Genomic DNA, 27,500 nt, shown 5'->3' with positions numbered 1-27,500 from the left:
GAAGGGCAGGGCCTATGCAAATGATGGCCTCAGGGATGTCTGGGAGTCCCTTTTCAGCAGTACTGTTATAATCTGCCTTGCAACCAGATTGGTGGGGTAAGCTGAAAAACACCATGCCAGATTGGGCACCAGGTCTCTAGGCACTTGAAGGACATATTGGGTCTACATCCCTCAGTTTCTGAGGTCCAAGAAATGTTCACCCTCCACTCTAATAGAGAGGTCTTGGCCGATCGTCGCTGAGAGGGGAAGAAGGTAGCAGGGCAAGATGCTCATGGTTCTTCTCCAATAATGGACCAACTTCCTCTCTCTCCTTAGCTGTGCTCCTGCCTGGCTACTGGGGCTACCAGTTGTAAGCCTGCAGCCCACAAGGAGCTGGTTTGTTCCTCTCACACATGTAAATGGGTAATCATTCAATTGCACACACCTGCCTGCGTCCACAGACCCTTGCACACACACTTTTGTCAACAGGCTTTTTTTGTAGTTAAGAGAAACAGGGACCCATGTTGAAATACAAAAGCAGCACACCACGTGACGGCCATCACATAGAGTCCAGCAGCAAATGGGAAACGTTTAACTAGCCGTGGTCCTATTACTGCAGCTCTACCATGGAACATCTGCTGGATGAGTCCTCCTGGAGAATATTGAACCTACAACAAGTCTGAGGTAAATAAGATTCCACAGGAATATAATGAAACAGGGACCAACAACTCTTCCGAGCCAGATAGGAGTCGAACCTACAATCTTCTGATCCGTAGTCAGACGCGTTATCCATTGCGCCACTGGCCCTATGTAGACATACCCATCCTTTTGTCCTTAAGAGGGCTAGAAAGTGTGTGTGTGTGAAGGCACAAGGAAACCCATCTGACCTCCTGAAAGTCTTTTCTGTGAGGGTTTCCTAAGTTGTACAAAGGACTTTAGGAGAAGGAAGGACCTAAAAGCTAGGCGAAATGGTCCTAGATCCAAGGAAATCTTTTAGATCAGGCTCAGTTTCTTAAATAGTCTGCATTATTATAATGAGGTCCAGGTCTGTGTGGGGCTGAGCTTGTGAACTCCTTAGTAATTAGGCGGATACAACAAAAAGGGGTTTAATATTACAATACAGGTGAAAATTCAGACACCTTGTCGTAGGCTCACCTTGTCCAGGGACCCAAGCATGCTGCCTTTCCACTCTCAGAGCACTTCACCTAACCTACTGTGCAGCTGTTTCACCTTTAATATCACTGTTCCACAGGCAGCGTGATGTCACAATGCTCCTTGTCTGTAGCCCAAACCATGAGCCTTTGCAACCCTGACATAATCTACATACTTACGGTGTGTGAAGTCTTGGACCACAAATACAGTGAAGAATAATAGATTGCTACTCTGCAGACATTTTTGCCCATTGGCTCAGATTTGAATGCTTCCTGGCCATCTGAGCATCTCTGCCAGGCCACCCTATGTCTAGAGACTGTAGATTTAGAGAGTTTATAAACATTGTCAGTTCATCAATAAAGTGTGCTCGCTTCGGCAGCACATATACTAAAATTGGAACGATACAGAGAAGATTAGCATGGCCCCTGCGCAAGGATGACACGCAAATTCGTGAAGCGTTCCATATTTTAAACAGTTTTTAGGAGAGAAATCTTCTTTGTTTTCAAGACTAATTAAAATAATAAAGCAGGTTCCAGTCCTGCGTCATGTAATATGTATTTTTCAATTAGTCTCTCCTCAACATTTTTAATGTATTTGCCTTGCAGTAAAGAAGGTGCCCTCTATGTCCAGCTGCATTTAGCAAGGAAGCCTGCAGGACTTCTGGGACTTTTCTTTCTCTTTTTCAGCCTCCCTGTCATTATTCTTCACCACCCCTATATCTATACTGCTACCAGAGATGAGTTGCTTTGTGGGAAGCAGGACAAAGAGAAGGGCAGGGCCTATGCAAATGATGGCCTCAGGGATGTCTGGGAGTCCCTTTTCAGCAGTACTGTTATAATCTGCCTTGCAACCAGATTGGTGGGGTAAAGCTGAAAAACACCATGCCAGATTGGGCACCAGGTCTCTAGGCGCTTGGAAGACATATTGGGTCTACATCCCTCAGTTTCTGAGGTCCAAGAAATGTTCACCCTCCACCCTAATAGACAGGTCGTGGCCGATCGTGGCCGAGAGGGGAAGAAGGTAGCAGAGCAAGATGCTCATGGTTCTGCTTTAATAATGGACCAACTTCCTCTCTCTCCTTAGCTGTGCTTCTGCCTGGCTACTGGGGCTACCAGTTGTAAGCCTGCAGCCCACAAGCAGCTGGTTTGTCCCTCTCACACATGTAAATGGGTAATCATTCAATTGCACACACCTGCCTGCGTCCACAGACCATTGCACACACACTTTTGTCAACAAGCTTTTTTTGTGGTTAAGAGAATCAGGGACCCATGTTGAAATACAAAAGCAGCACACCACGTGACGGCCATCACATAGAGTCCAGCAGCAAATGGGAAACGTTTAACTAGCCGTGGTCCTATTACTGCAGTTCTACCGTGGAACATCTGCTGGATGAATCCTCCTGGAGAATATTGAACCTACAACAAGTCTGAGGTAAATAAGATTCCACAGGAATATAATGAAACACGGACCAACAACTCTTCCGAGCCAGATAGGAGTCGAACCTACAATCTTCTGATCCATAGTTAGACACGTTATCCATTACGCCACTGGCCCTATGTAGACATACCCATCCTTTTCTCCTTAAGAGGGCTAGAAAGTGTGTGTGTGTGTGAAGGCACAAGGAAACCCATCTGACCTCCTGAAAGTCTTTTCTGTGAGGGTTTCCTAAGTTGTACAAAGGACTTTAGGAGAAGGAAGGACCTAAAATCTAGGCGAAATGGTCCTAGATCCAAGGAAATCTTTTAGATCAGGCTCAGTTTCTTAAATAGTCTGCATTAACATAATCAGGTCCAGGTCTGTGTGGGGCTGAGCTTGTGAACTCCTTAGTAATTAGGCGGATACAACAAAAAGGGGTTTAATATTACAATACAGGTGAAAATTCAGACACCTTGTCGTAGGCTCACCTTGTCCAGGGACCCAAGCATGCTGCCTTTCCACTCTCAGAGCACTTCACCTAACCTACTGTGCAGCTGTTTCACCTTTAATATCACTGTTCCACAGGCAGCGTGATGTCACAATGCTCCTTGTCTGTAGCCCAAACCATGAGCCTTTGCAACCCTGACATAATCTACATACTCACGGTATGTGAAGTCTTGGACCACAAATACAGTGAAGAATAATAGATTGCTACTCTTCAGACATTTTTGCCCATTGGCTCAGATTTGAATGCTTACTGGCCATCTGAGCATCTCTGCCAGGCCACCCTATGTCTAGAGACTGTAGATTTAGAGAGTTTATAAACATTGTCAGTTCATCAATAAAGTGTGCTCGCTTCGGCAGCACATATACTAAAATTGGAACGATACAGAGAAGATTAGCATGGCCCCTGCGCAAGGATGACACGCAAATTCGTGAAGCGTTCCATATTTTAAACAGTTTTTAGGAGAGAAATCTTCTTTGTTTTCAAGACTAATTAAAATAATAAAGCAGGTTCCAGTCCTGTGTCATGTAATATGTATTTTTGCATTAGTCTCTCCTCAGCATTTTTAATGTATTTGCCTTGCAGTAAAGAAGGTGCGCTCTATGTCCAGCTGCATTTAGCAAGGAAGCCTGCAGGACTTCTGGGACTTTTCTTTCTCTTTTTCAGCCTCCCTGTCATTATTCTTCACCACCCCTATATCTATACTGCTACCAGAGATGAGTTGCTTTGTGGGAAGCAGGACAAAGAGAAGGGCAGGGCCTATGCAAATGATGGCCTCAGGGATGTCTGGGAGTCCCTTTTCAGCAGTACTGTTATAATCTGCCTTGCAACCAGATTGGTGGGGTAAAGCTGAAAAACACCATGCCAGATTTGGCACCAGGTCTCTAGGCGCTTGGAAGACATTTTGGGTCTACAACCCTCAGTTTCTGAGGTCCAAGAAATGTTCACCCTCCACCCTAATAGAGAGGTCTTGGCTAATCATGGCCGATCGTGGCCAAGAGGGGAAAGAAGGTAGCAGGGCAAGATGCTCATGGTTCTGCTTTAATAATGGACCAACTTCCTCTCTCTCCTTAGCTGTGCTTCTGCCTGGCTACTGGGGCTACCAGTTGTAAGCCTGCAGCCCACAAGGAGCTGGTTTGTCCCTCTTACACATGTAAATGGGTAATCATTCAATTGCACACACACTTTTGTCAACAAGCTTTTTTTGTGGCTAAGAGAATCAGGGACCCATGTTGAAATACAAAAGCAGCACACCACGTGACGGCCATCACATAGAGTCCAGCAGCAAATGGGAAACGTTTAACTAGCCGTGGTCCTATTACTGCAGTTCTACCGTGGAACATCTGCTGGATGAGTCCTCCTGGAGAATATTGAACCTACAACAAGTCTGAGGTAAATAAGATTCCACAGGAATATAATGAAACAGGGACCTACAACTCTTCCGAGCCAGATAGGAGTCGAATCTACAATCTTCTGATCCGTAGTCAGACGCGTTATCCATTGCGCCACTGGCCCTATGTAGACATACCCATCCTTTTGTCCTTAAAAGGGCTAGAAAGTGTGTGTGTGAAGGCACAAGGAAACCCATCTGACCTCCTGAAAGTCTTTTCTGTGAGGGTTTCCTAAGTTGTACAAAGGACTTTAGGAGAAGGAAGGACCTAAAATCTAGGCGAAATGGTCCTAGATCCAAGGAAATCTTTTAGATCAGGCTCAGTTTCTTAAATAGTCTGCATTAACATAATCAGGTCCAGGTCTGTGTGGGGCTGAGCTTGTGAACTCCTTAGTAATTAGGCGGATACAACAAAAAGGGGTTTAATATTACAATACAGGTGAAAATTCAGACACCTTGTCGTAGGCTCACCTTGTCCAGGGACCCAAGCATGCTGCCTTTCCACTCTCAGAGCACTTCACCTAACCTACTGTGCAGCTGTTTCACCTTTAATATCACTGTTCCACAGGCAGCGTGATGTCACAATGCTCCTTGTCTGTAGCCCAAACCATGAGCCTTTGCAACCCTGACATAATCTACATACTTACGGTGTGTGAAGTCTTGGACCACAAATACAGTGAAGAATAATAGATTGCTACTCTTCAGACATTTTTGCCCATTGGCTCAGATTTGAATGCTTACTGGCCATCTGAGCATCTCTGCCAGGCCACCCTATGTCTAGAGACTGTAGATTTAGAGAGTTTATAAACATTGTCAGTTCATCAATAAAGTGTGCTTGCTTCGGCAGCACATATACTAAAATTGGAACGATACAGAGAAGATTAGCATGGCCCCTGCGCAAGGATGACACGCAAATTCATGAAGCGTTCCATATTTTAAACAGTTTTTAGGAGAGAAATCTTCTTTGTTTTCAAGACTAATTAAAATAATAAAGCAGGTTCCAGTCCTGTGTCATGTAATATGTATTTTTGCATTAGTCTCTCCTCAACATTTTTAATGTATTTGCCTTGCAGTAAAGAAGGTGCGCTCTATGTCCAGCTGCATTTAGCAAGGAAGCCTGCAGGACTTCTGGGACTTTTCTTTCTCTTTTTCAGCCTCCCTGTCATTATTCTTCACCACCCCTATATCTATACTGCTACCAGAGATGAGTTGCTTTGTGGGAAGCAGGACAAAGAGAAGGGCAGGGCCTATGCAAAGGATGGCCTCAGGGATGTCTGGGAGTCCCCTTTCAGCAGTACTGTTATAATCTGCCTTGCAACCAGATTGGTGGGGTAAAGCTGAAAAACACCATGCCAGATTGGGCACCAGGTCTCTAGGCGCTTGGAAGACATATTGGGTCTACAACCCTCAGTTTCTGAGGTCCAAGAAATGTTCACCCTCCACCCTAATAGAGAGGTCTTGGCCGATCGTGGCCGAGAGGGGAAGAAGGTAGCAGGGCAAGATGTTTATGGTTCTGCTTTAATAATGGACCAACTTCCTCTCTCTCCTTAGCTGTGCTTCTGCCTGGCTACTGGGGCTACCAGTTGTAAGCCTGCAGCCCACAAGGAGCTGGTTTGTCCCTCTCACATATGTAAATGGGTAATCATTCAATTGCACACACCTGCCTGCGTCCACAGACCCTTGCACACACACTTTTGTCAACAAGCTTTTTTTGTGGTTAAGAGAATCAGGGACCCATGTTGAAATACAAAAGCAGCACACCACGTGACGGCCATCACATAGAGTCCAGCAGCAAATGGGAAACGTTTAACTAGCCGTGGTCCTATTACTGCAGTTCTACCGTGGAACATCTGCTGGATGAGTCCTCCTGGAGAATATTGAACCTACAACAAGTCTGAGGTAAATAAGATTCCACAGGAATATAATGAAACAGGGACCTACAACTCTTCCGAGCCAGATAGGAGTCGAATCTACAATCTTCTGATCCGTAGTCAGACGTGTTATCCATTGCGCCACTGGCCCTATGTAGACATACCCATCCTTTTGTCCTAAAGAGGGCTAGAAAGTGTGTGTGTGTGTGTGTGTGAAGGCACAAGGAAACCCATCTGACCTCCTGAAAGTCTTTTCTGTGAGGGTTTCCTAAGTTGTACAAAGGACTTTAGGAGAAGGAAGGACCTAAAATCTAGGCGAAATGGTTCTAGATCCAAGGAAATCTTTTAGATCAGTCTCAGTTTCTTAAATAGTCTACATTAACATAATCAGGTCCAGGTCTGTGTGGGGCTGAGCTTGTGAACTCCTTAGTAATTAGGCGGATACAACAAAAAGGGGTTTAATATTACAATACAGGTGAAAATTCAGACACCTTGTCGTAGGCTCACCTTGTCCAGGGACCCAAGCATGCTGCCTTTCCACTCTCAGAGCACTTCACCTAACCTACTGTGCAGCTGTTTCACCTTTAATATCACTGTTCCACAGACAGCGTGATGTCACAATGCTCCTTGTCTGTAGCCCAAACCATGAGCCTTTGCAACCCTGACATAATCTACATACTTACGGTGTGTGAAGTCTTGGACCACAAATGCAGTGAAGAATAATAGAGTGCTACTCTTCAGACATTTTTGCCCATTGGCTCAGATTTGAATGCTTACTGGCCATCTGAGCATCTCTGCCAGGCCACCCTATGTCTAGAGACTGTAGATTTAGAGAGTTTATAAACCTTGTCAGTTCATCAATAAAGTGTGCTCGCTTCGGCAGCACATATACTAAAATTGGAACGATACAGAGAAGATTAGCTATTGCCCCTGCGCAAGGATGACACGCAAATTCGTGAAGCGTTCCATATTTTAAACAGTTTTTAGGAGAGAAATCTTCTTTGTTTTCAAGACTAATTAAAATAATAAAGCAGGTTTCAGTCCTGTGTCATGTAATATGTATTTTTCAATTAGTCTCCCCTCAACATTTTTAATGTGTTTGCCTTGCCGTAAAGAAGGTGCGCTCTATGTCCAGCTGCATTTAGCAAGGAAGCCTGCAGGACTTTTCTTTCTCTTTTTCAGCCTCCCTGTCATTATTCTTCACCACCCCTTATATCTATACTGCTACCAGAGATGAGTTGCTTTGTGGGAAGCAGGACAAAGAGAAGGGCAGGGCCTATGCAAATGATGGCCTCAGGGATGTCTGGGAGTCCCTTTTCAGCAGTACTGTTATAATCTGCCTTGCAACCAGATTGGTGGGGTAAGCTGAAAAACACCATGCCAGATTGGGCACCAGGTCTCTCGGCGCTTGAAGGACATATTGGGTCTACATCCCTCAGTTTCTGAGGTCCAAGAAATGTTCACCCTCCACCCTAATAGAGAGGTCTTGGCCGATCGTGGCTGAGAGGGGAAGAAGGTAGCAGGGCAAGATGCTCATGGTTCTTCTCTGATAATGGACCAAATTCCTCTCTCTCCTTAGCTGTGCTTCTGCCTGGCTACTGGGGCTACCAGTTGTAAGCCTGCAGCCCACAAGGAGCGGGTTTGTCCCTCTCACACATGTAAATGGGTAAGCATTCAATTGCACACACCTGCCTGCGTCCACAGACCCTTGCACACACACTTATGTCAACAAGCTTTTTTTGTGGTTAAGAGAATCAGGGACCCATGCTGAAATACAAAAGCAGCACACCACGTGACGGCCATCACATAGAGTCCAGCAGCAAATGGGAAACGTTTAACTAGCCGTGGTCCTATTACTGCAGCTCTACCGTGGAACATCTGCTGGATGAGTCCTCCTGGAGAATATTGAACCTACAAGTCTGAGGTAAATAAGATTCCACAGGAATATAATGAAACAGGGACCTACAACTCTTCCGAGCCAGATAGGAGTCGAATCTACAATCTTCTGATCCGTAGTCAGACGTGTTATCCATTGCGCCACTGGCCCTATGTAGACATACCCATCCTTTTGTCCTAAAGAGGGCTAGAAAGTGTGTGTGTGTGTGTGTGTGAAGGCACAAGGAAACCCATCTGACCTCCTGAAAGTCTTTTCTGTGAGGGTTTCCTAAGTTGTACAAAGGACTTTAGGAGAAGGAAGGACCTAAAATCTAGGCGAAATGGTTCTAGATCCAAGGAAATCTTTTAGATCAGTCTCAGTTTCTTAAATAGTATACATTAACATAATCAGGTCCAGGTCTGTGTGGGGCTGAGCTTGTGAACTCCTTAGTAATTAGGCGGATACAACAAAAAGGGGTTTAATATTACAATACAGGTGAAAATTCAGACACCTTGTCGTAGGCTCACCTTGTCCAGGGACCCAAGCATGCTGCCTTTCCACTCTCAGAGCACTTCACCTAACCTACTGTGCAGCTGTTTCACCTTTAATATCACTGTTCCACAGGCAGCGTGATGTCACAATGCTCCTTGTCTGTAGCCCAAACCATGAGCCTTTGCAACCCTGACATAATCTACATACTTACGGTGTGTGAAGTCTTGGACCACAAATGCAGTGAAGAATAATAGAGTGCTACTCTTCAGACATTTTTGCCCATTGGCTCAGATTTGAATGCTTACTGGCCATCTGAGCATCTCTGCCAGGCCACCCTATGTCTAGAGACTGTAGATTTAGAGAGTTTATAAACCTTGTCAGTTCATCAATAAAGTGTGCTCGCTTCGGCAGCACATATACTAAAATTGGAACGATACAGAGAAGATTAGCATTGCCCCTGCGCAAGGATGACACACAAATGCATGAAGCGTTCCATATTTTAAACAGTTTTTAGGAGAGAAATCTTCTTTGTTTTCAAGACTAATTAAAATAATAAAGCAGGTTCCAGTCCTGTGTCATGTAATATGTATTTTTCAATTAGTCTCCCCTCAACATTTTTAATGTGTTTGCCTTGCCGTAAAGAAGGTGCGCTCTATGTCCAGCTGCATTTAGCAAGGAAGCCTGCAGGACTTTTCTTTCTCTTTTTCAGCCTCCCTGTCATTATTCTTCACCACCCCTTATATCTATACTGCTACCAGAGATGAGTTGCTTTGTGGGAAGCAGGACAAAGAGAAGGGCAGGGCCTATGCAAATGATGGCCTCAGGGATGTCTGGGAGTCCCTTTTCAGCAGTACTGTTATAATCTGCCTTGCAACCAGATTGGTGGGGTAAGCTGAAAAACACCATGCCAGATTGGGCACCAGGTCTCTCGGCGCTTGAAGGACATATTGGGTCTACATCCCTCAGTTTCTGAGGTCCAAGAAATGTTCACCCTCCACCCTAATAGAGAGGTCTTGGCCGATCGTGGCTGAGAGGGGAAGAAGGTAGCAGGGCAAGATGCTCATGGTTCTTCTCTGATAATGGACCAAATTCCTCTCTCTCCTTAGCTGTGCTTCTGCCTGGCTACTGGGGCTACCAGTTGTAAGCCTGCAGCCCACAAGGAGCGGGTTTGTCCCTCTCACACATGTAAATGGGTAAGCATTCAATTGCACACACCTGCCTGCGTCCACAGACCCTTGCACACACACTTATGTCAACAAGCTTTTTTTGTGGTTAAGAGAATCAGGGACCCATGCTGAAATACAAAAGCAGCACACCACATGACGGCCATCACATAGAGTCCAGCAGCAAATGGGAAACGTTTAACTAGCCGTGGTCCTATTACTGCAGCTCTACAGTGGAACATCTGCTGGATGAGTCCTCCTGGAGAATATTGAACCTACAACAAGTCTGAGGTAAATAAGATTCCACAGGAATATAATGAAACAGGGACCTACAACTCTTCCGAGCCAGATAGGAGTCAAACCTACAATCTTCTGATCCGTAGTCAGACGCGTTATCCATTGCGCCACTGGCCCTATGTAGACATACCCATCCTTTTGTCCTTAAGAGGGCTAGAAAGTGTGTGTGTGTGAAGGCACAAGGAAACCCATCTGACCTCCTGAAAGTCTTTTCTGTGAGGGTTTCCTAAGTTGTACAAAGGACTTTAGGAGAAGGAAGGACCTAAAAGCTAGGCGAAATGGTCCTAGATCCAAGGAAATCTTTTAGATCAGGCTCAGTTTCTTAAATAGTCTGCATTAACATAATCAGGTCCAGGTCTGTGTGGGGCTGAGCTTGTGAACTCCTTAGTAATTAGGCGGATACAACAAAAAGGGGTTTAATATTACAATACAGGTGAAAATTCAGACACCTTGTCGTAGGCTCACCTTGTCCAGGGACCCAAGCATGCTGCCCTTTCCACTCTCAGAGCACTTCACCTAACCTACTGTGCAGCTGTTTCACCTTTAATATCACTGTACCACAGGCAGCGTGATGTCACAATGCTCCTTGTCTGTAGCCCAAACCATGAGCCTTTGCAACCCTGACATAATCTACATACTTACGGTGTGTGAAGTCTTGGACCACAAATGCAGTGAAGAATAATAGAGTGCTACTCTTCGGACATTTTTGCCCATTGGCTCAGATTTGAATGCTTACTGGCCATCTGAGCAGCTCTGCCAGGCCACCCTATGTCTGGAGACTGTAGATTTAGAGAGTTTATAAACATTGTCAGTTCATCAATAAAGTGTGCTCGCTTCGGCAGCACATATACTAAAATTGGAATGATACAGAGAAGATTAGCATGGCCCCTGCGCAAGGATGACACACAAATTCGTGAAGCGTTCCATATTTTAAACAGTTTTTAGGAGAGAAATCTTCTTTGTTTTTAAGACTAATTAAAATAATAAAGCAGGTTCCAGTCCTGTGTCATGTAATATGTATTTTTCAACTAGTCTTCCCTCAACATTTTTAATGTATTTGCCTTGCCATAAAGAAGGTGCGCTCTATGTCCAGCTGCATTTAGCAAGGAAGCCTGCAGGACTTCTGGGACTTTTCTTTCTCTTTTTCAGCCTCCCTGTCATTATTCTTCACCACCCCTATATCTATACTGCTACCAGAGATGAGTTGCTTTGTGGGAAGCAGGACAAAGAGAAGGGCAGGGCCTATGCAAATGATGGCCTCAGGGATGTCTGGGAGTCCCTTTTCAGCAGTACTGTTATAATCTGCCTTGCAACCAGATTGGTGGGGTAAGCTGAAAAACACCATGCCAGATTGGGCACCAGGTCTCTAGGCGCTTGAAGGACATATTGGGTCTACATCCCTCAGTTTCTGAGGTCCAAGAAATGGTCACCCTCCACCCTAATAGAGAGGTCTTGGCCGATCGTGGCTGAGAGGGGAAGAAGGTAGCAGGGCAAGATGCTCCTGGTTCTTCTCTGATAATGGACCAACTTCCTCTCTCTCCTTAGCTGTGCTTCTGCCTGGCTACTGGGGCTACCAGTTGTAAGCCTGCAGCCCACAAGGAGCTGGTTTGTCCCTCTCACACATGTAAATGGGTAAGCATACAATTGCACACACCTGCCTGCGTCCACAGACCCTTGCACACACACTTTTGTCAACAAGCTTTTTTTGTAGTTAAGAGAATCAGGGACCCATGTTGAAATACAAAAGCAGTACACCACGTGACGGCCATCACATAGAGTCCAGCAGCAAATGGGAAACATTTAACTAGCCGTGGTCCTATTACTGCAGCTCTACAGTGGAACATCTGCTGGATGAGTCCTCCTGGAGAATATTGAACCTACAACAAGTCTGAGGTAAATAAGATTCCACAGGAATATAATGAAACAGGGACCTACAACTCTTCCGAGCCAGATAGGAGTCAAACCTACAATCTTCTGATCCGTAGTCAGACGCGTTATCCATTGCGCCACTGGCCCTATGTAGACATACCCATCCTTTTGTCCTTAAGAGGGCTAGAAAGTGTGTGTGTGTGAAGGCACAAGGAAACCCATCTGACCTCCTGAAAGTCTTTTCTGTGAGGGTTTCCTAAGTTGTACAAAGGACTTTAGGAGAAGGAAGGACCTAAAAGCTAGGCGAAATGGTCCTAGATCCAAGGAAATCTTTTAGATCAGGCTCAGTTTCTTAAATAGTCTGCATTAACATAATCAGGTCCAGGTCTGTGTGGGGCTGAGCTTGTGAACTCCTTAGTAATTAGGCGGATACAACAAAAAGGGGTTTAATATTACAATACAGGTGAAAATTCAGACACCTTGTCGTAGGCTCACCTTGTCCAGGGACCCAAGCATGCTGCCCTTTCCACTCTCAGAGCACTTCACCTAACCTACTGTGCAGCTGTTTCACCTTTAATATCACTGTTCCACAGGCAGCGTGATGTCACAATGCTCCTTGTCTGTAGCCCAAACCATGAGCCTTTGCAACCCTGACATAATCTACATACTTACGGTGTGTGAAGTCTTGGACCACAAATGCAGTGAAGAATAATAGAGTGCTACTCTTCGGACATTTTTGCCCATTGGCTCAGATTTGAATGCTTACTGGCCATCTGAGCATCTCTGCCAGGCCACCCTATGTCTGGAGACTGTAGATTTAGAGAGTTTATAAACATTGTCAGTTCATCAATAAAGTGTGCTCGCTTCGGCAGCACATATACTAAAATTGGAATGATACAGAGAAGATTAGCATGGCCCCTGCGCAAGGATGACACACAAATTCGTGAAGCGTTCCATATTTTAAACAGTTTTTAGGAGAGAAATCTTCTTTGTTTTTAAGACTAATTAAAATAATAAAGCAGGTTCCAGTCCTGTGTCATGTAATATGTATTTTTCAACTAGTCTTCCCTCAACATTTTTAATGTATTTGCCTTGCCATAAAGAAGGTGCGCTCTATGTCCAGCTGCATTTAGCAAGGAAGCCTGCAGGACTTCTGGGACTTTTCTTTCTCTTTTTCAGCCTCCCTGTCATTATTCTTCACCACCCCTATATCTATACTGCTACCAGAGATGAGTTGCTTTGTGGGAAGCAGGACAAAGAGAAGGGCAGGGCCTATGCAAATGATGGCCTCAGGGATGTCTGGGAGTCCCTTTTCAGCAGTACTGTTATAATCTGCCTTGCAACCAGATTGGTGGGGTAAGCTGAAAAACACCATGCCAGATTGGGCACCAGGTCTCTAGGCGCTTGAAGGACATATTGGGTCTACATCCCTCAGTTTCTGAGGTCCAAGAAATGGTCACCCTCCACCCTAATAGAGAGGTCTTGGCCGATCGTGGTTGAGAGGGGAAGAAGGTAGCAGGGCAAGATGCTCCTGGTTCTTCTCTGATAATGGACCAACTTCCTCTCTCTCCTTAGCTGTGCTTCTGCCTGACTACTGGGGCTACCAGTTGTAAGCCTGCAGCCCACAAGGAGCTGGTTTGTCCCTCTCACACATGTAAATGGGTAAGCATACAATTGCACACACCTGCCTGCGTCCACAGACCCTTGCACACACACTTTTGTCAACAAGCTTTTTTTGTAGTTAAGAGAATCAGGGACCCATGTTGAAATACAAAAGCAGTACACCACGTGACGGCCATCACATAGAGTCCAGCAGCAAATGGGAAACATTTAACTAGCCGTGGTCCTATTACTGCAGCTCTACCGTGGAACATCTGCTGGATGAGTCCTCCTGGAGAATATTGAACCTACAACAAGTCTGAGGTAAATAAGATTCCACAGGAATATAATGAAACAGGGACTTACAACTCTTCCAAGCCAGATAGGAGTCGAACCTACAATCTTCTGATCTGTAGTCAGACACGTTATCCATTGCACCACTGGCCCTATGTAGACATACCCATCCTTTTGTCCTTAAGAGGGCTAGAAAGTGTGTGTGTGTGAAGGCACAAGGAAACCCATCTGACCTCCTGAAAGTCTTTTCTGTGAGGGTTTCCTAAGTTGTACAAAGGACTTTAGGAGAAGGAAGGACCTAAAATTTAGGCGAAATGGTTCTAGATCCAAGGAAATCTTTTAGATCAGGCTCAGTTTCTTAAATAGTCTACATTAACATAATCAGGTCCAGGTCTGTGTGGGGCTGAGCTTGTGAACTCCTTAGTAATTAGGCGGATACAACAAAAAGGGGTTTAATATTACAATACAGGTGAAAATTCAGACACCTTGTCGTAGGCTCACCTTGTCCAGGGACCCAAGCATGCTGCCTTTCCACTCTCAGAGCACTTCACCTAACCTACTGTGCAGCTGTTTCACCTTTAATATCACTGTTCCACAGGCAGCGTGATGTCACAATGCTCCTTGTCTGTAGCCCAAACCATAAGCCTTTGCATCCCTGACATAATCTACATACTTACGGTGTGTGAAGTCTTGGACCACAAATACAGTGAAGAATAATAGATTGCTACTCTTCAGACATTTTTGCCCATTGGCTCAGATTTGAATGCTTACTGGCCATCTGAGCATCTCTGCCAGGCCACCCTATGTCTAGAGACTGTAGATTTAGAGAGTTTATAAACATTGTCAGTTCATCAATAAAGTGTGCTCTCTTCGGCAGCACATATACTAAAATTGGAACGATACAGAGAAGATTAGCATGGCCCCTGCGCAAGGATGACACGCAAATTCGTGAAGCGTTCCATATTTTAAACAGTTTTTAGGAGAGAAATCTTCTTTGTTTTCAAGACTAATTAAAATAATAAAGCAGGTTCCAGTCCTGTGTCATGTAATATGTATTTTTCAATTAGTCTCTCCTCAACATTTTTAATGTATTTGCCTTGCAGTAAAGAAGGTGCGCGCTATGTCCAGCTGCATTTAGCAAGGAAGCCTGCAGGACTTCTGGGACTTTTCTTTCTCTTTTTCAGCCTCCCTGTCATTATTCTTCACCACCCCTATATCTATACTGCTACCAGAAATTAGTTGCTTTGTGGGAAGCAGGACAAAGAGAAGGGCAGAGCCTATGCAAATGGTGGCCTCAGGGATGTCTGGGAGTCCCTTTTCAGCAGTACTGTTATAATCTGCCTTGCAACCAAATTGGTGGGGTAAGCTGAAAAACACCATGCCAGATTGGGCACCAGGTCTCTAGGTGCTTGAAGGACATATTGGGTCTACATCCCTCAGTTTCTGAGGTCCAAGAAATGGTCACCCTCCACCCTAATAGAGAGGTCTTGGCCGATCGTGGCTGAGAGGGGAAGAAGGTAGCAGGGCAAGATGCTCATGGTTCTTCTCTAATAATGGACCAACTTCCTCTCTCTCCTTAGCTGTGCTTCTGCCTGGCTACTGGGGCTACCAGTTGTAAGCCTGCAGCCCACAAGGAGCTGGTTTGTTCCTCTCACACATGTAAATGGGTAATCTTTCAATTGCAGACACCTGCCTGCGTCCACAGACCCTTGCACACACACTTTTGTCAACAGGCTTTTTTTGTAGTTAAGAGAAACAGGGATCCATGTTGAAATACAAAAGCAGCACACCACGTGACGGCCATCACATAGAGTCCAGCAGCAAATGGGAAACGTTTAACTAGCCGTGGTCCTATTACTGCAGCTCTACCGTGGAACATCTGCTGGATGAGTCCTCCTGGAGAATATTGAACCTACAACAAGTCTGAGGTAAATAAGATTCCACAGGAATATAATGAAACAGGGACCAACAACTCTTCCGAGCCAGATAGGAGTCGAACCTACAATCTTCTGATCCGTAGTCAGACGCGTTATCCATTGCACCACTGACCCTATGTAGACATACCCATCCTTTTGTCCTTAAGAGGGCTAGAAAGTGTGTGTGTGTGAAGGCACAAGGAAACCCATCTGACCTCCTGAAAGTCTTTTCTGTGAGGGTTTCCTAAGTTGTACAAAGGGCTTTAGGAGAAGGAAGGACCTAAAAGCTAGGCGAAATGGTCCTAGATCCAAGGAAATCTTTTAGATCAGGCTCAGTTTCTTAAATAGTCTGCATTAACATAATCAGGTCCAGGTCTGTGTGGGGCTGAGCTTGTGAACTCCTTAGTAATTAGGCAGATACAACAAAAAGGGGTTTAATATTACAATACAGGTGAAAATTCAGACACCTTGTCGTAGGCTCACCTTGTCCAGGGACCCAATCATGCTGCCTTTCCCCTCTCAGAGCACTTCACCTAACCTACTGTGCAGCTGTTTCACCTTTAATATCACTGTTCCACAGCCAGCGTGATGTCACAATGCTCCTTGTCTGTAGCCCAAACCATGAGCCTTTGCAACCCTGACATAATCTACATACTTACGGTGTGTGAAGTCTTGGACCACAAATGCAGTGAAGAATAATAGAGTGCTACTCTTTAGACATTTTTGCCCATTGGCTCAGATTTGAATGCTTACTGGCCATCTGAGCATCTCTGCCAGGCCACCCTATGTCTAGAGACTGTAGATTTAGAGAGTTTATAAACATTGTTAGTTCATCAATAAAGTGTGCTCGCTTCGGCAGCACATATACTAAAATTGGAACGATACAGAGAAGATTAGCATGGCCCCTGCGCAAGGATGACACGCAAATTCGTGAAGTGTTCCATATTTTAAACAGTTTTAGGAGAGAAATCTTCTTTGTTTTCAAGACTAATTAAAATAATAAAGCAGGTTCCAGTCCTGTGTCATGTAATATGTATTTTTCAATTAGTCTCCCCTCCACATTTTTAATGTATTTGCCTTGCAGTAAAGAAGGTGCGCTCTATGTCCAGCTGCATTTAGCAAGGAAGCCTGCAGGACTTCTGGGACTTTTCTTTCTCTTTTTCAGCCTCCCTGTCATTATTCTTCAGCACCCCTATATCTATACTGCTACCAGAGATGAGTTGCTTTGTGGGAAGCAGGACAAAGAGAAGGGCAGGGCCTATGCAAATGATGGCCTCAGGGATGTCTGGGAGTCCCTTTTCAGCAGTACTGTTATAATCTGCCTTGCAACCAGATTGGTGGGGTAAGCTGAAAAACACCATGCCAGATTGGGCACCAGGTCTCTAGGCGCTTGAAGGACATATTGGGTCTACATCCCTCAGTTTCTGAGGTCCAAGAAATGTTCACCCTCCTCCCTAATAGAGAGGTCTTGGCCGATCGTGGCCGAGAGGGGAAGAAGGTAGCAGGGCAAGATGCTCATGGTTCTTCTCTGATTATGGACCAACTTCCTCTCTCTCCTTAGCTGTGCTTCTGCCTGGCTACTGGGGCTACCAGTTGTAAGCCTGCAGCCCACAAGGAGCTGGTTTGTCCCTCTCACACATGTAAATGGGTAAGCATACAATTGCACACACACTTTTGTCAACAAGCTTTTTTTGTAGTTAAGAGAATCAGGGACCCATGTTGAAATACAAAAGCAGCACACCACGTGACGGCCATCACATAGAGTCCAGCAGCAAATGGGAAACGTTTAACTAGCCGTGGTCCTATTACTGCAGCTCTACCGTGGAACATCTGCTGGATGAGTCCTCCTGGAGAATATTGAACCTACAACAAGTCTGAGGTAAATAAGATTCCACAGGAATATAATGAAACAGGGACCTACAACTCTTCCAAGCCAGATAGGAGTCGAACCTACAATCTTCTGATCTGTAGTCAGACGCGTTATCCATTGCACCACTGGCCCTATTTAGACATACCCATCCTTTTGTCCTTAAGAGGGCTAGAAAGTGTGTGTGTGTGAAGGCACAAGGAAACCCATCTGACCTCCTGAAAGTCTTTTCTGTGAGGGTGTAGTATGTATGTTTGTTAAATTATACTGTTTCTTTAAAGAATCTTTTATGAGGAATCTTTCATGTGGTTCTGATATGTGTCATAGATATTCTTAGAATGTGATGATTTCAATATCACAGTTACTAGAATCCAGTTGTTCCTCTAAGCTGGTCGTGGGTTACTTACTCTGAAAATAAAGCTAACTTTCAACTATCAACTGAACTTGGATTTTATCATCATTTCATATGCGAGAGCATACTACATTTATTGGCGACGTTTTTTCTGGGAAAGCTGATCTTCAAACCCACCGACGTGAGCAAATCGAATTTAAGTACAAAAGCGGATGCTGAGCTGAATTGTAAACGGCTGTTTCAACATTTTCCGTGGATTATAATGCCGAAATAAGCGTTCCGCTTCAGAAAGAAAAACTGTGAGTAAATATAAAATACCTTATTTTGGTCGCGTTGTTCAAAAGCACTCAGGATTCTGTGCTCGCGACCCAACTGTTCTGTCACTCGCGCGCTGTTGCTCACGCACTCATCGCTAATCTTTGAACTCGCGCACAACGTCATAGCAACCTCTGCGCTCCACAGCAACGCGCGTTATCGAGCAATTGACGCTTCCAACGTTAAGCGTCACAGCGCAAGCGGCCATTTTGGTGTCAATTTTGTCGTATAAACGCGACTGGCAGCATTTACTCACCATTATATAAAAAGTGGATAAAAGAAGACAGAAATATATTTTAAATCCTACCAAACTAACAAGTAAGATTTATTTGAATACTTTTGTTCTAAATGGCAACATCAAACAACAATAACAGTGGAATTGTAGCACCACCTTCATTTTTAATTGCTCCTGGCAAGCCTCCAACTCCATGGCACAAATGGTTACGAGTTTTTACCAATTACTTGGAAGCAATAGATGCTTTGGAATACTCTGCTTCAAGAAAAAGGGCTATCCTGTTTAATCACTTAGGAGACGCAGGACAACAATTATTTGATAATTTGGCTGTAGTACAAGCTCCACTTGATGATGACACGTGGAATGTTTACACTGAGGCTTTAACGCTCCTTGGCAAACAGTTTAAAGATGAGCCATCAGTCATGGTAGAAAGACATGTTTTCTTCAAAAGGAAACAATTACAAGAAGAGTCCATAGAAGACTATTTGGCAACTTTAAGAGTACTTGCATCAAAATGCGAGTTTGGAACTTATTTAGAAACTGCTCTACGTGATCAGTTAGTCTTTAATTGTTTCAACAAAAAGATCCAGGAGCGGATTTTGACATGTAAAAATCCAACATTGGATGAAATAATTGTAATTGCGAAAAGTATCGAATGTTCTGTAGTTTCCTCCAAGATTTTAGCTGAACACGCCTCCTCTACGAATGTGTGTAATATTTCACAAGCATCTGGTGATGATTGTGTTGTTAATGTTGTTTCTAACCGCAATACTGGCAAAAAAGTTTATGAACAAAAATCTAATGTATTTTGTTACAGATGCGGTTCAAAGTTTCATGTGGGAAACAACCCTAAATGTCCAGCACAAGGTAAAAGGTGTTCGAACTGTAAACGTATAGGTCATTTTGCGGCGTCATGTCGTTTATCTAAAGATAAGACTAAGGTTAATATGGTTTATTCTGAGGAAGAAATTTGTGATGCATTAAATGTTGCTTCTATTTCTTTTGTTCAAATTAATGCTCTATGTGACTTCAGTATCAAAGGTCCTATTTGTGAGATATCTATTGGTATACAATCTTTACAAGTTATGGCGGATTCTGGGTCTCCCATTACCATTTTGGATGAAAGTACTTTTTAGTGTTCTTGGAATGACAAAAAGTTACTTTCCACAGATGTAAATCCCAAGGCATTTGGGGGTTTCGATATAACAATGCGTGGTTATTTCCCTGATAACATAGATTTTAAAGGGCGAGTAATATACACCAAAATTTATGTGGCATTGAATGGCAGAAATATTCTGGGTTGGCAAGATCAGGCCAAACTAGGTATTATTTTAAAACCTGGTCATCCCGAACCCGTTACCTTGGGAGATTTACCTGTTTTATCTGTTTTTGATTATTGTAATGACCCCATTCTCTGCAGTGTTTTAGAAAAATACAAAGTAGTATTTGAGGACAGAATCGGTATGGTAAAAAAATTTTGAGCACGATATTAAATTAAAAGACAAGGCTTGTCCTGTTGTCCAGAAGGTACGTCCAGTGCCTCTATCTGTAAGACAAGATTTGAGGAAGCACATAGAATCTCTTATTAATCAAGATATAATATGTCCAATTGATTCTTCAGAATGGGTTTCGGCTGCTGTCATAGCGCGAAAATCTTCTGGGGAAATTCGTTTATGTGCAGACTTTCGGGTACTTAATCGTAACATTGTTATTGATGTGCATCCTTTGCCAAAAATACATGATATGCTGGCCAACATTGGTAGTAGCAAATATTTTTCTACTATTGATTTACGCTCAGCGTATCATCAAATTCCATTATCTAAAGAATCTCAGCCTCTAACGACATTTGTAACACCTTTTGGAGTGTATATGTATAAGAGATTACCGTTCGGGCTGGCTTCAGCAGCCAGTATATTCCAAAGGTTAATGGATTCCATTTTTAATAATTGTCCGGGAATTCAAGCATTCCAGGATGATATTCTGGTGCATTCTGAGTCTTTGGATCAACACTATATATTAATGGAATATGTTTTAAAATCATTGCAAAATCATGGTCTTACTGTCAACAAAAAGAAATGCAAATTTTTAACAAGTGAGGTTGATTATTTAGGCCACAATCTGTCAAAGGAAGGAATTAAACCTAAAGCTTCTTTGTTAGAAGCTATAAAAAATGCGCCATGTCCTTTAGATAAAGACTCCTTAAGAGCGTTCTTGGGTTTGAGTGAATATTATGCTCGTTTTGTCAAGGGCTATGCGCTAATTGTCCAACCACTTAGAGATCTTTTAAAAAAACATGCCAAGTATGTTTGGTCCATCGAGTCACAAAATGCTTTTGATTCCATAAAAAATATGATTTTGTCTGCTCCCGCTATCAAACCTTTTTCCCATGGTGTACAAAGTATTATCACAGTGGATGCTAGTTCTCGGGGATTGGGCGCTGTTTTAAGTCAAGTGATTAAGGGTGAAGAATGCACGATTGCATTCGCTTCACGATCCTTGACATCGGCTGAACTCAATTATAGTACTATCGAACGAGAAGCTTTGGCTTGTTCGTGGTCTGTGGAAAAGTTTAGAATGTACATTTGGGGAACTAGATTTCTTTTATACACAGATCACAAACCGTTAATTTATATGCTTGGGGAGAGCTCTTCTAATAGAGCCTCTTCTAGGTTGGTTAGATTGTTGGCACGTCTCCAAGAATTCAATTTTGAAATTAAATACGTGCCAGGTGGTAAAAATATCCGAGCGGATTGTTTATCACGTTTACCGTTACCCACACAAGAGTTAGTAAATTCTGATTTGGAGTGTGTTTTTGCCATAGAGGATGCTCTTCAAGGAGATAAGATAACTAGACAAGATTGGTTACATAATATGGAGAATGATTCTTGTCTATTAAATGTGAAAAAGTTTTTGATTAAAGGTTGGCCTATGGATAGAAGCATGTCTATAGAAGAGAGACATTTCGCACAAGTTGCACCCGAATTGTCTGTTTCAGGTGATATTTTATTCAGACAAGACAAGGTAGTCCCGCCTGCCGGTGTTAGACAATCTATTATTTCACTTGCACATGAAAGTCATCCAGGTGTTACTGGCACTACCAATAAGATTAAAGCCACTTACTGGTGGCCTGGAATAGATAGTCAAGTAAAGTTGTTCATTAACCAATGTCCCCAATGTTTATGCTCAGATAAGCACTGGAAGTTATCCAATTCACCACTTATACCAGTAGAATGGCCTGAAGCTCCTTGGCAGAAAATTGCATTGGATTTTTCAGGTCCATTTTCTGTTTTTAATTCTGAATTTACATTTTTATTAGTGGCTGTCGATTATTTTTCTAAATGGATTTATTTTTCTTGTGTTAAGAGTCCAAATTCTGATTCTGTTGTATCATTTTTAAAGCGTTTATTTGTCATTGAGAGTACTCCTCATGAAATAGTTTCTGACAACGGTTCACATTTTGTTTCACAGGAAGTAAATGTATTTTTAAACAAAATGGATGTTAAGCATACGTTTGTTCCTCTTTACAGTCCTTCGTCAAATGGTCTGGTGGAGAGAGCAAACCGTTTGTTGAAAGAAGCAGTTCAAACTGCTTGTGCTAACAAACTTAATATTACAGAATTTCTTTGTGAGAAAATCTGGAATTATAATTGTACTCCACACAGTACCACTGGAGTTTCTCCTTTTGTTTTACTTCGTGGTAGAATTCCAACTTCTAAGTTAAATCCTTCTTGGTTAATGAAAAATTCTGATGCCAAGGTTGATTTAGCAAAAATTCGTGAACGTGTAAAAATGAAACAAGAGAGTTACAAAAATCATTACGACAATCGTATGCATGTTGCAGAAAAGCCGCTAACTGTTGGTGATTGGGTCATCATAAAAAAACCGGTTAAAATCTCTAAGGGTCAATCTAAATTTTCTGCTCCTGTGAAAGTAGTAAAAGTTTCTCGAACTGCAGCTTTTTTGTTTGATAGGGGTTGGTGGAATAAAAATGTTCTAATTAAGATCACTGACCAACAAGCAAAGTTTATCTCCTCTAACAAGCAGGATACAGATTTAGTTGATAATTCTAGTTCTGATTGGTATGGAGTTGCTGAATCTTCAACGATACCATCTGTTCCAGTTGATCCTACTTCAAATGGCAATTTTGGTTCTCCATTATTGGATCAAGGAGATTCCAAGAGGGTTTCTAATCTCCCTACTTCACAACCTATTGCAAATACCTTTGGTGCGGGGGATGATATGGGAGTTGGTCGTAGAATCAGATCAGTTCCTTTAAGACTGCACGATTATGTTCTGGATTAATTTATGTCATTTCACACAAAAATTACATTGCTTATTTTAATGTATTAATTTCTTTTCATATTCCTAATTATATTTATCTTTAGTTTAAAATGTATTTATTAGGGGAAGGATGTGTAGTATGTATGTTTGTTAAATTATACTGTTTCTTTAAAGAATCTTTTATGAGGAATCTTTCATGTGGTTCTGATATGTGTCATAGATATTCTTAGAATGTGATGATTCCAATATCACAGTTACTAGAATCCAGTTGTTCCTCTAAGCTGGTCGTGGGTTACTTACTCTGAAAATAAAGCTAACTTTCAACTATCAACTGAACTTGGATTTTATCATCATTTCATATGCGAGAGCATACTACAGAGGGTTTCCTAAGTTGTACAAAGGACTTTAGGAGAAGGAAGGACCTAAAATCTAGGCGAAATGGTTCTAGATCCAAGGAAATCTTTTAGATCAGGCTCAGTTTCTTAAATAGTCTACATTAACATAATCAGGTCCAGGTCTGTGTGGGGCTGAGCTTGTGAACTCCTTAGTAATTAGGCGGATACAACAAAAAGGGGTTTAATATTACAATACAGGTGAAAATTCAGACACCTTGTCGTAGGCTCACCTTGTCCAGGGACCCAAGCATGCTGCCTTTCCACTCTCAGAGCACTTCACCTAACCTACTGTGCAGCTGTTTCACCTTTAATATCACTGTTCCACAGGCAGCGTGATGTCACAATGCTCCTTGTCTGTAGCCCAAACCATAAGCCTTTGCAACCCTGACATAATCTACATACTTACGGTGTGTGAAGTCTTGGACCACAAATACAGTGAAGAATAATAGATTGCTACTCTTCAGACATTTTTGCCCATTGGCTCAGATCTGAATGCTTACTGGCCATCTGAGCATCTCTGCCAGGCCACCCTATGTCTAGAGACTGTAGATTTAGAGAGTTTATAAACATTGTCAGTTCATCAATAAAGTGTGCTCTCTTCGGCAGCACATATACTAAAATTGGAACGATACAGAGAAGATTAGCATGGCCCCTGCGCAAGGATGACACGCAAATTCGTGAAGCGTTCCATATTTTAAACAGTTTTTAGGAGAGAAATCTTCTTTGTTTTCAAGACTAATTAAAATAGTAAAGCAGGTTCCAGTCCTGTGTCATGTAATATGTATTTTTCAATTAGTCTCCCCTCAACATTTTTAATGTATTTGCCTTGCAGTAAAGAAGGTGTGCTCTATGTCCAGCTGCATTTAGCAAGGAAGCCTGCAGGACTTCTGGGACTTTTCTTTCTCTTTTTCAGCCTCCCTGTCATTATTCTTCACCACCCCTATATCTATACTGCTACCAGAGATGAGTTGCTTTGTGGGAAGCAGGACAAAGAGAAGGGCAGGGCCTATGCAAATGATGGCCTCAGGGATGTCTGGGAGTCCCTTTTCAGCAGTACTGTTATAATCTGCCTTGCAACCAGATTGGTGGGGTAAGCTGAAAAACACCATGCCAGATTGGGCACCAGGTCTCTAGGCGCTTGAAGGACATATTGGGTCTACATCCCTCAGTTTCTGAGGTCCAAGAAATGTTCACCCTCCACTCTAATAGAGAGGTCTTGGCCAATCGTCGCTGAGAGGGGAAGAAGGTAGCAGGGCAAGATGCTCATGGTTCTTCTCCAATAATGGACCAACTTCCTCTCTCTCCTTAGCTGTGCTCCTGCCTGGCTACTGGGGCTACCAGTTGTAAGCCTGCAGCCCACAAGGAGCTGGTTTGTTCCTCTCACACATGTAAATGGGTAATCATTCAATTGCACATACCTGCCTGCGTCCACAGACCCTTGCACACACACTTTTGTCAACAGGCTTTTTTTGTAGTAAGAGAAACAGGGACCCATGTTGAAATACAAAAGCAGCACACCACGTGACGGCCATCACATAGAGTCCAGCAGCAAATGGGAAACGTTTAACTAGCCGTGGTCCTATTACTGCAGCTCTACCGTGGAACATCTGCTGGATGAGTCCTCCTGGAGAATATTGAACCTACAACAAGTCTGAGGTAAATAAGATTCCACAGGAATATAATGAAACAGGGACCAACAACTCTTCCAAGCCAGATAGGAGTTGAACCTACAATCTTCTGATCCGTAGTCAGACGCGTTATCCATTGCGCCACTGGCCCTATGTAGACATACCCATCCTTTTGTCCTTAAGAGTGCTAGAAAGTGTGTGTGTGTGAAGGCACAAGGAAACCCATCTGACCTCCTGAAAGTCTTTTCTGTGAGGGTTTCCTAAGTTGTACAAAGGACTTTAGGAGAAGGAAGGACCTAAAAGCTAGGCGAAATGGTCCTAGATCCAAGGAAATCTTTTAGATCAGGCTCAGTTTCTTAAATAGTCTACATTAACATAATCAGGTCCAGGTCTGTGTGGGGCTGAGCTTGTGAACTCCTTAGTAATTAGGCGGATACAACAAAAAGGGGTTTAATATTACAATACAGGTGAAAATTCAGACACCTTGTCGTAGGCTCACCTTGTCCGGGGACCCAGGCATGCTGCCTTTCCACTCTCAGAGCACTTCACCTAACCTACTGTGCAGCTGTTTCACCTTTAATATCACTGTTCCACAGGCAGCGTGATGTCACAATGCTCCTTGTCTGTAGCCCAAACCATGAGCCTTTGCAACCCTGACATAATCTACATACTTACGGTGTGTGAAGTCTTGGACCACAAATACAGTGAAGAATAATAGATTGCTACTCTTCAGACATTTTTGCCCATTGGCTCAGATTTGAATGCTTACTGGCCATCTGAGCATCTCTGCCAGGCCACCCTATGTCTAGAGACTGTAGATTTAGAGAGTTTATAAACATTGTCAGTTCATCAATAAAGTGTGCTCGCTTCGGCAGCACATATACTAAAATTGGAACGATACAGAGAAGATTAGCATGGCCCCTGCGCAAGGATGACACGCAAATTCGTGAAGCGTTCCATATTTTAAACAGTTTTTAGGAGAGAAATCTTCTTTGTTTTCAAGACTAATTAAAATAATAAAGCAGGTTCCAGTCCTGTGTCATGTAATATGTATTTTTCAATTAGTCTCTCCTCAACATTTTTAATGTATTTGCCTTGCAGTAAAGAAGGTGCCCTCTATGTCCAGCTGCATTTAGCAAGGAAGCCTGCAGGACTTCTGGGACTTTTCTTTCTCTTTTTCAGCCTCCCTGTCATTATTCTTCACCACCCCTATATCTATACTGCTACCAGAGATGAGTTGCTTTGTGGGAAGCAGGACAAAGAGAAGGGCAGGGCCTATGCAAATGATGGCCTCAGGGATGTCGGGGAGTCCCTTTTCAGCAGTACTGTTATAATCTGCCTTGCAACCAGATTGGTGGGGTAAAGCTGAAAAACACCATGCCAGATTGGGCACCAGGTCTCTAGGCGCTTGGAAGACATATTGGGTCTACATCCCTCAGTTTCTGAGGTCCAAGAAATGTTCACCCTCCACCCTAATAGAGAGGTCTTGGCCGATCGTGGCCGAGAGGGGAAGAAGGTAGCAGGGCAAGATGCTCATGGTTCTGCTTTAATAATGGACCAACTTCCTCTCTCTCCTTAGCTGTGCTTCTGCCTGGCTACTGGGGCTACCAGTTCTAAGCCTGCAGCCCACAAGGAGCTGGTTTGTCCCTCTCACACTTGTAAATGGGTAATCATTCAATTGCACACACCTGCCTGCGTCCACAGACCCTTGCACACACACTTTTGTCAACAAGCTTTTTTGTGGTTAAGAGAATCAGGGACCCATGTTGAAATACAAAAGCAGCACACCACGTGACGGCCATCACATAGAGTCCAGCAGCAAATGGGAAACGTTTAACTAGCCGTGGTCCTATTACTGCAGCTCTACCATGGAACATCTGCTGGATGAGTCCTCCTGGAGAATATTGAACCTACAACAAGTCTGAGGTAAATAAGATTCCACAGGAATATAATGAAACAGGGACCAACAACTCTTCCGAGCCAGATAGGAGTCGAACCTACAATCTTCTGATCCGTAGTCAGACACGTTATCCATTACGCCACTGGCCCTATGTAGACATACCCATCCTTTTCTCCTTAAGAGGGCTAGAAAGTGTGTGTGTGTGAAGGCACAAGGAAACCCATCTGACCTCCTGAAAGTCTTTTCTGTGAGGGTTTCCTAAGTTGTACAAAGGACTTTAGGAGAAGGAAGGACCTAAAATCTAGGCGAAATGGTCCTAGATCCAAGGAAATCTTTTAGATCAGGCTCAGTTTCTTAAATAGTCTGCATTAACATAATCAGGTCCAGGTCTGTGTGGGGCTGAGCTTGTGAACTCCTTAGTAATTAGGCGGATACAACAAAAAGGGGTTTAATATTACAATACAGGTGAAAATTCAGACACCTTGTCGTAGGCTCACCTTGTCCAGGGACCCAAGCATGCTGCCTTTCCACTCTCAGAGCACTTCACCTAACCTACTGTGCAGCTGTTTCACCTTTAATATCACTGTTCCACAGGCAGCGTGATGTCACAATGCTCCTTGTCTGTAGCCCAAACCATGAGCCTTTGCAACCCTGACATAATCTACATACTTACGGTGTGTGAAGTCTTGGACCACAAATACAGTGAAG

At 43.4% G+C, this 27,500-nt stretch overlaps 17 non-coding genes across 17 annotated transcripts; 11 read left to right on the top strand and 6 right to left on the bottom strand.

Moving 5' to 3' along the window:
- Window positions 1–713: 713 nt before the first annotated feature.
- TRNAR-ACG (transfer RNA arginine (anticodon ACG)) lies at window positions 714–786 on the bottom strand. The gene has a single exon. It is a non-coding gene; the product is annotated as a tRNA-Arg (tRNA).
- A 708-nt stretch (window positions 787–1,494) lies between these two features.
- LOC144764980 (U6 spliceosomal RNA) lies at window positions 1,495–1,601 on the top strand. The gene has a single exon (XR_013597000.1). It is a non-coding gene; the product is annotated as a U6 spliceosomal RNA (small nuclear RNA).
- Window positions 1,602–3,395: 1,794 nt separating this feature from the next.
- LOC144764979 (U6 spliceosomal RNA) lies at window positions 3,396–3,502 on the top strand. The gene has a single exon (XR_013596999.1). It is a non-coding gene; the product is annotated as a U6 spliceosomal RNA (small nuclear RNA).
- Window positions 3,503–5,273: 1,771 nt separating this feature from the next.
- On the top strand, window positions 5,274–5,380 carry LOC144765099 (U6 spliceosomal RNA). Its single transcript, XR_013597113.1, has one exon. It is a non-coding gene; the product is annotated as a U6 spliceosomal RNA (small nuclear RNA).
- Window positions 5,381–7,180: 1,800 nt separating this feature from the next.
- Window positions 7,181–7,288, top strand: LOC144765369 (U6 spliceosomal RNA). The gene has a single exon (XR_013597369.1). It is a non-coding gene; the product is annotated as a U6 spliceosomal RNA (small nuclear RNA).
- Window positions 7,289–9,076: 1,788 nt separating this feature from the next.
- Window positions 9,077–9,183, top strand: LOC144765256 (U6 spliceosomal RNA). The gene has a single exon (XR_013597260.1). It is a non-coding gene; the product is annotated as a U6 spliceosomal RNA (small nuclear RNA).
- Window positions 9,184–10,185: 1,002 nt separating this feature from the next.
- On the bottom strand, window positions 10,186–10,258 carry TRNAR-ACG (transfer RNA arginine (anticodon ACG)). The gene has a single exon. It is a non-coding gene; the product is annotated as a tRNA-Arg (tRNA).
- A 709-nt stretch (window positions 10,259–10,967) lies between these two features.
- Window positions 10,968–11,074, top strand: LOC144765154 (U6 spliceosomal RNA). Its single transcript, XR_013597164.1, has one exon. It is a non-coding gene; the product is annotated as a U6 spliceosomal RNA (small nuclear RNA).
- A 1,010-nt stretch (window positions 11,075–12,084) lies between these two features.
- Window positions 12,085–12,157, bottom strand: TRNAR-ACG (transfer RNA arginine (anticodon ACG)). The gene has a single exon. It is a non-coding gene; the product is annotated as a tRNA-Arg (tRNA).
- A 709-nt stretch (window positions 12,158–12,866) lies between these two features.
- On the top strand, window positions 12,867–12,973 carry LOC144765152 (U6 spliceosomal RNA). Its single transcript, XR_013597163.1, has one exon. It is a non-coding gene; the product is annotated as a U6 spliceosomal RNA (small nuclear RNA).
- A 1,791-nt stretch (window positions 12,974–14,764) lies between these two features.
- Window positions 14,765–14,871, top strand: LOC144764941 (U6 spliceosomal RNA). Its single transcript, XR_013596964.1, has one exon. It is a non-coding gene; the product is annotated as a U6 spliceosomal RNA (small nuclear RNA).
- Window positions 14,872–15,881: 1,010 nt separating this feature from the next.
- Window positions 15,882–15,954, bottom strand: TRNAR-ACG (transfer RNA arginine (anticodon ACG)). The gene has a single exon. It is a non-coding gene; the product is annotated as a tRNA-Arg (tRNA).
- A 708-nt stretch (window positions 15,955–16,662) lies between these two features.
- LOC144764925 (U6 spliceosomal RNA) lies at window positions 16,663–16,769 on the top strand. The gene has a single exon (XR_013596949.1). It is a non-coding gene; the product is annotated as a U6 spliceosomal RNA (small nuclear RNA).
- Window positions 16,770–23,854: 7,085 nt separating this feature from the next.
- Window positions 23,855–23,961, top strand: LOC144764940 (U6 spliceosomal RNA). Its single transcript, XR_013596963.1, has one exon. It is a non-coding gene; the product is annotated as a U6 spliceosomal RNA (small nuclear RNA).
- A 1,009-nt stretch (window positions 23,962–24,970) lies between these two features.
- TRNAR-ACG (transfer RNA arginine (anticodon ACG)) lies at window positions 24,971–25,043 on the bottom strand. The gene has a single exon. It is a non-coding gene; the product is annotated as a tRNA-Arg (tRNA).
- Window positions 25,044–25,751: 708 nt separating this feature from the next.
- LOC144764977 (U6 spliceosomal RNA) lies at window positions 25,752–25,858 on the top strand. Its single transcript, XR_013596998.1, has one exon. It is a non-coding gene; the product is annotated as a U6 spliceosomal RNA (small nuclear RNA).
- Window positions 25,859–26,868: 1,010 nt separating this feature from the next.
- TRNAR-ACG (transfer RNA arginine (anticodon ACG)) lies at window positions 26,869–26,941 on the bottom strand. The gene has a single exon. It is a non-coding gene; the product is annotated as a tRNA-Arg (tRNA).
- Window positions 26,942–27,500: the final 559 nt, after the last annotated feature.

The sequence above is a fragment of the Lissotriton helveticus genome, chromosome 6 (assembly GCF_964261635.1).
Source record: "Lissotriton helveticus chromosome 6, aLisHel1.1, whole genome shotgun sequence".
NCBI lineage: Eukaryota > Metazoa > Chordata > Amphibia > Caudata > Salamandridae > Lissotriton > Lissotriton helveticus.
Note: the sequence above shows the minus strand (reverse complement) of the source record. Positions and strands in the feature narration are given on the sequence as shown.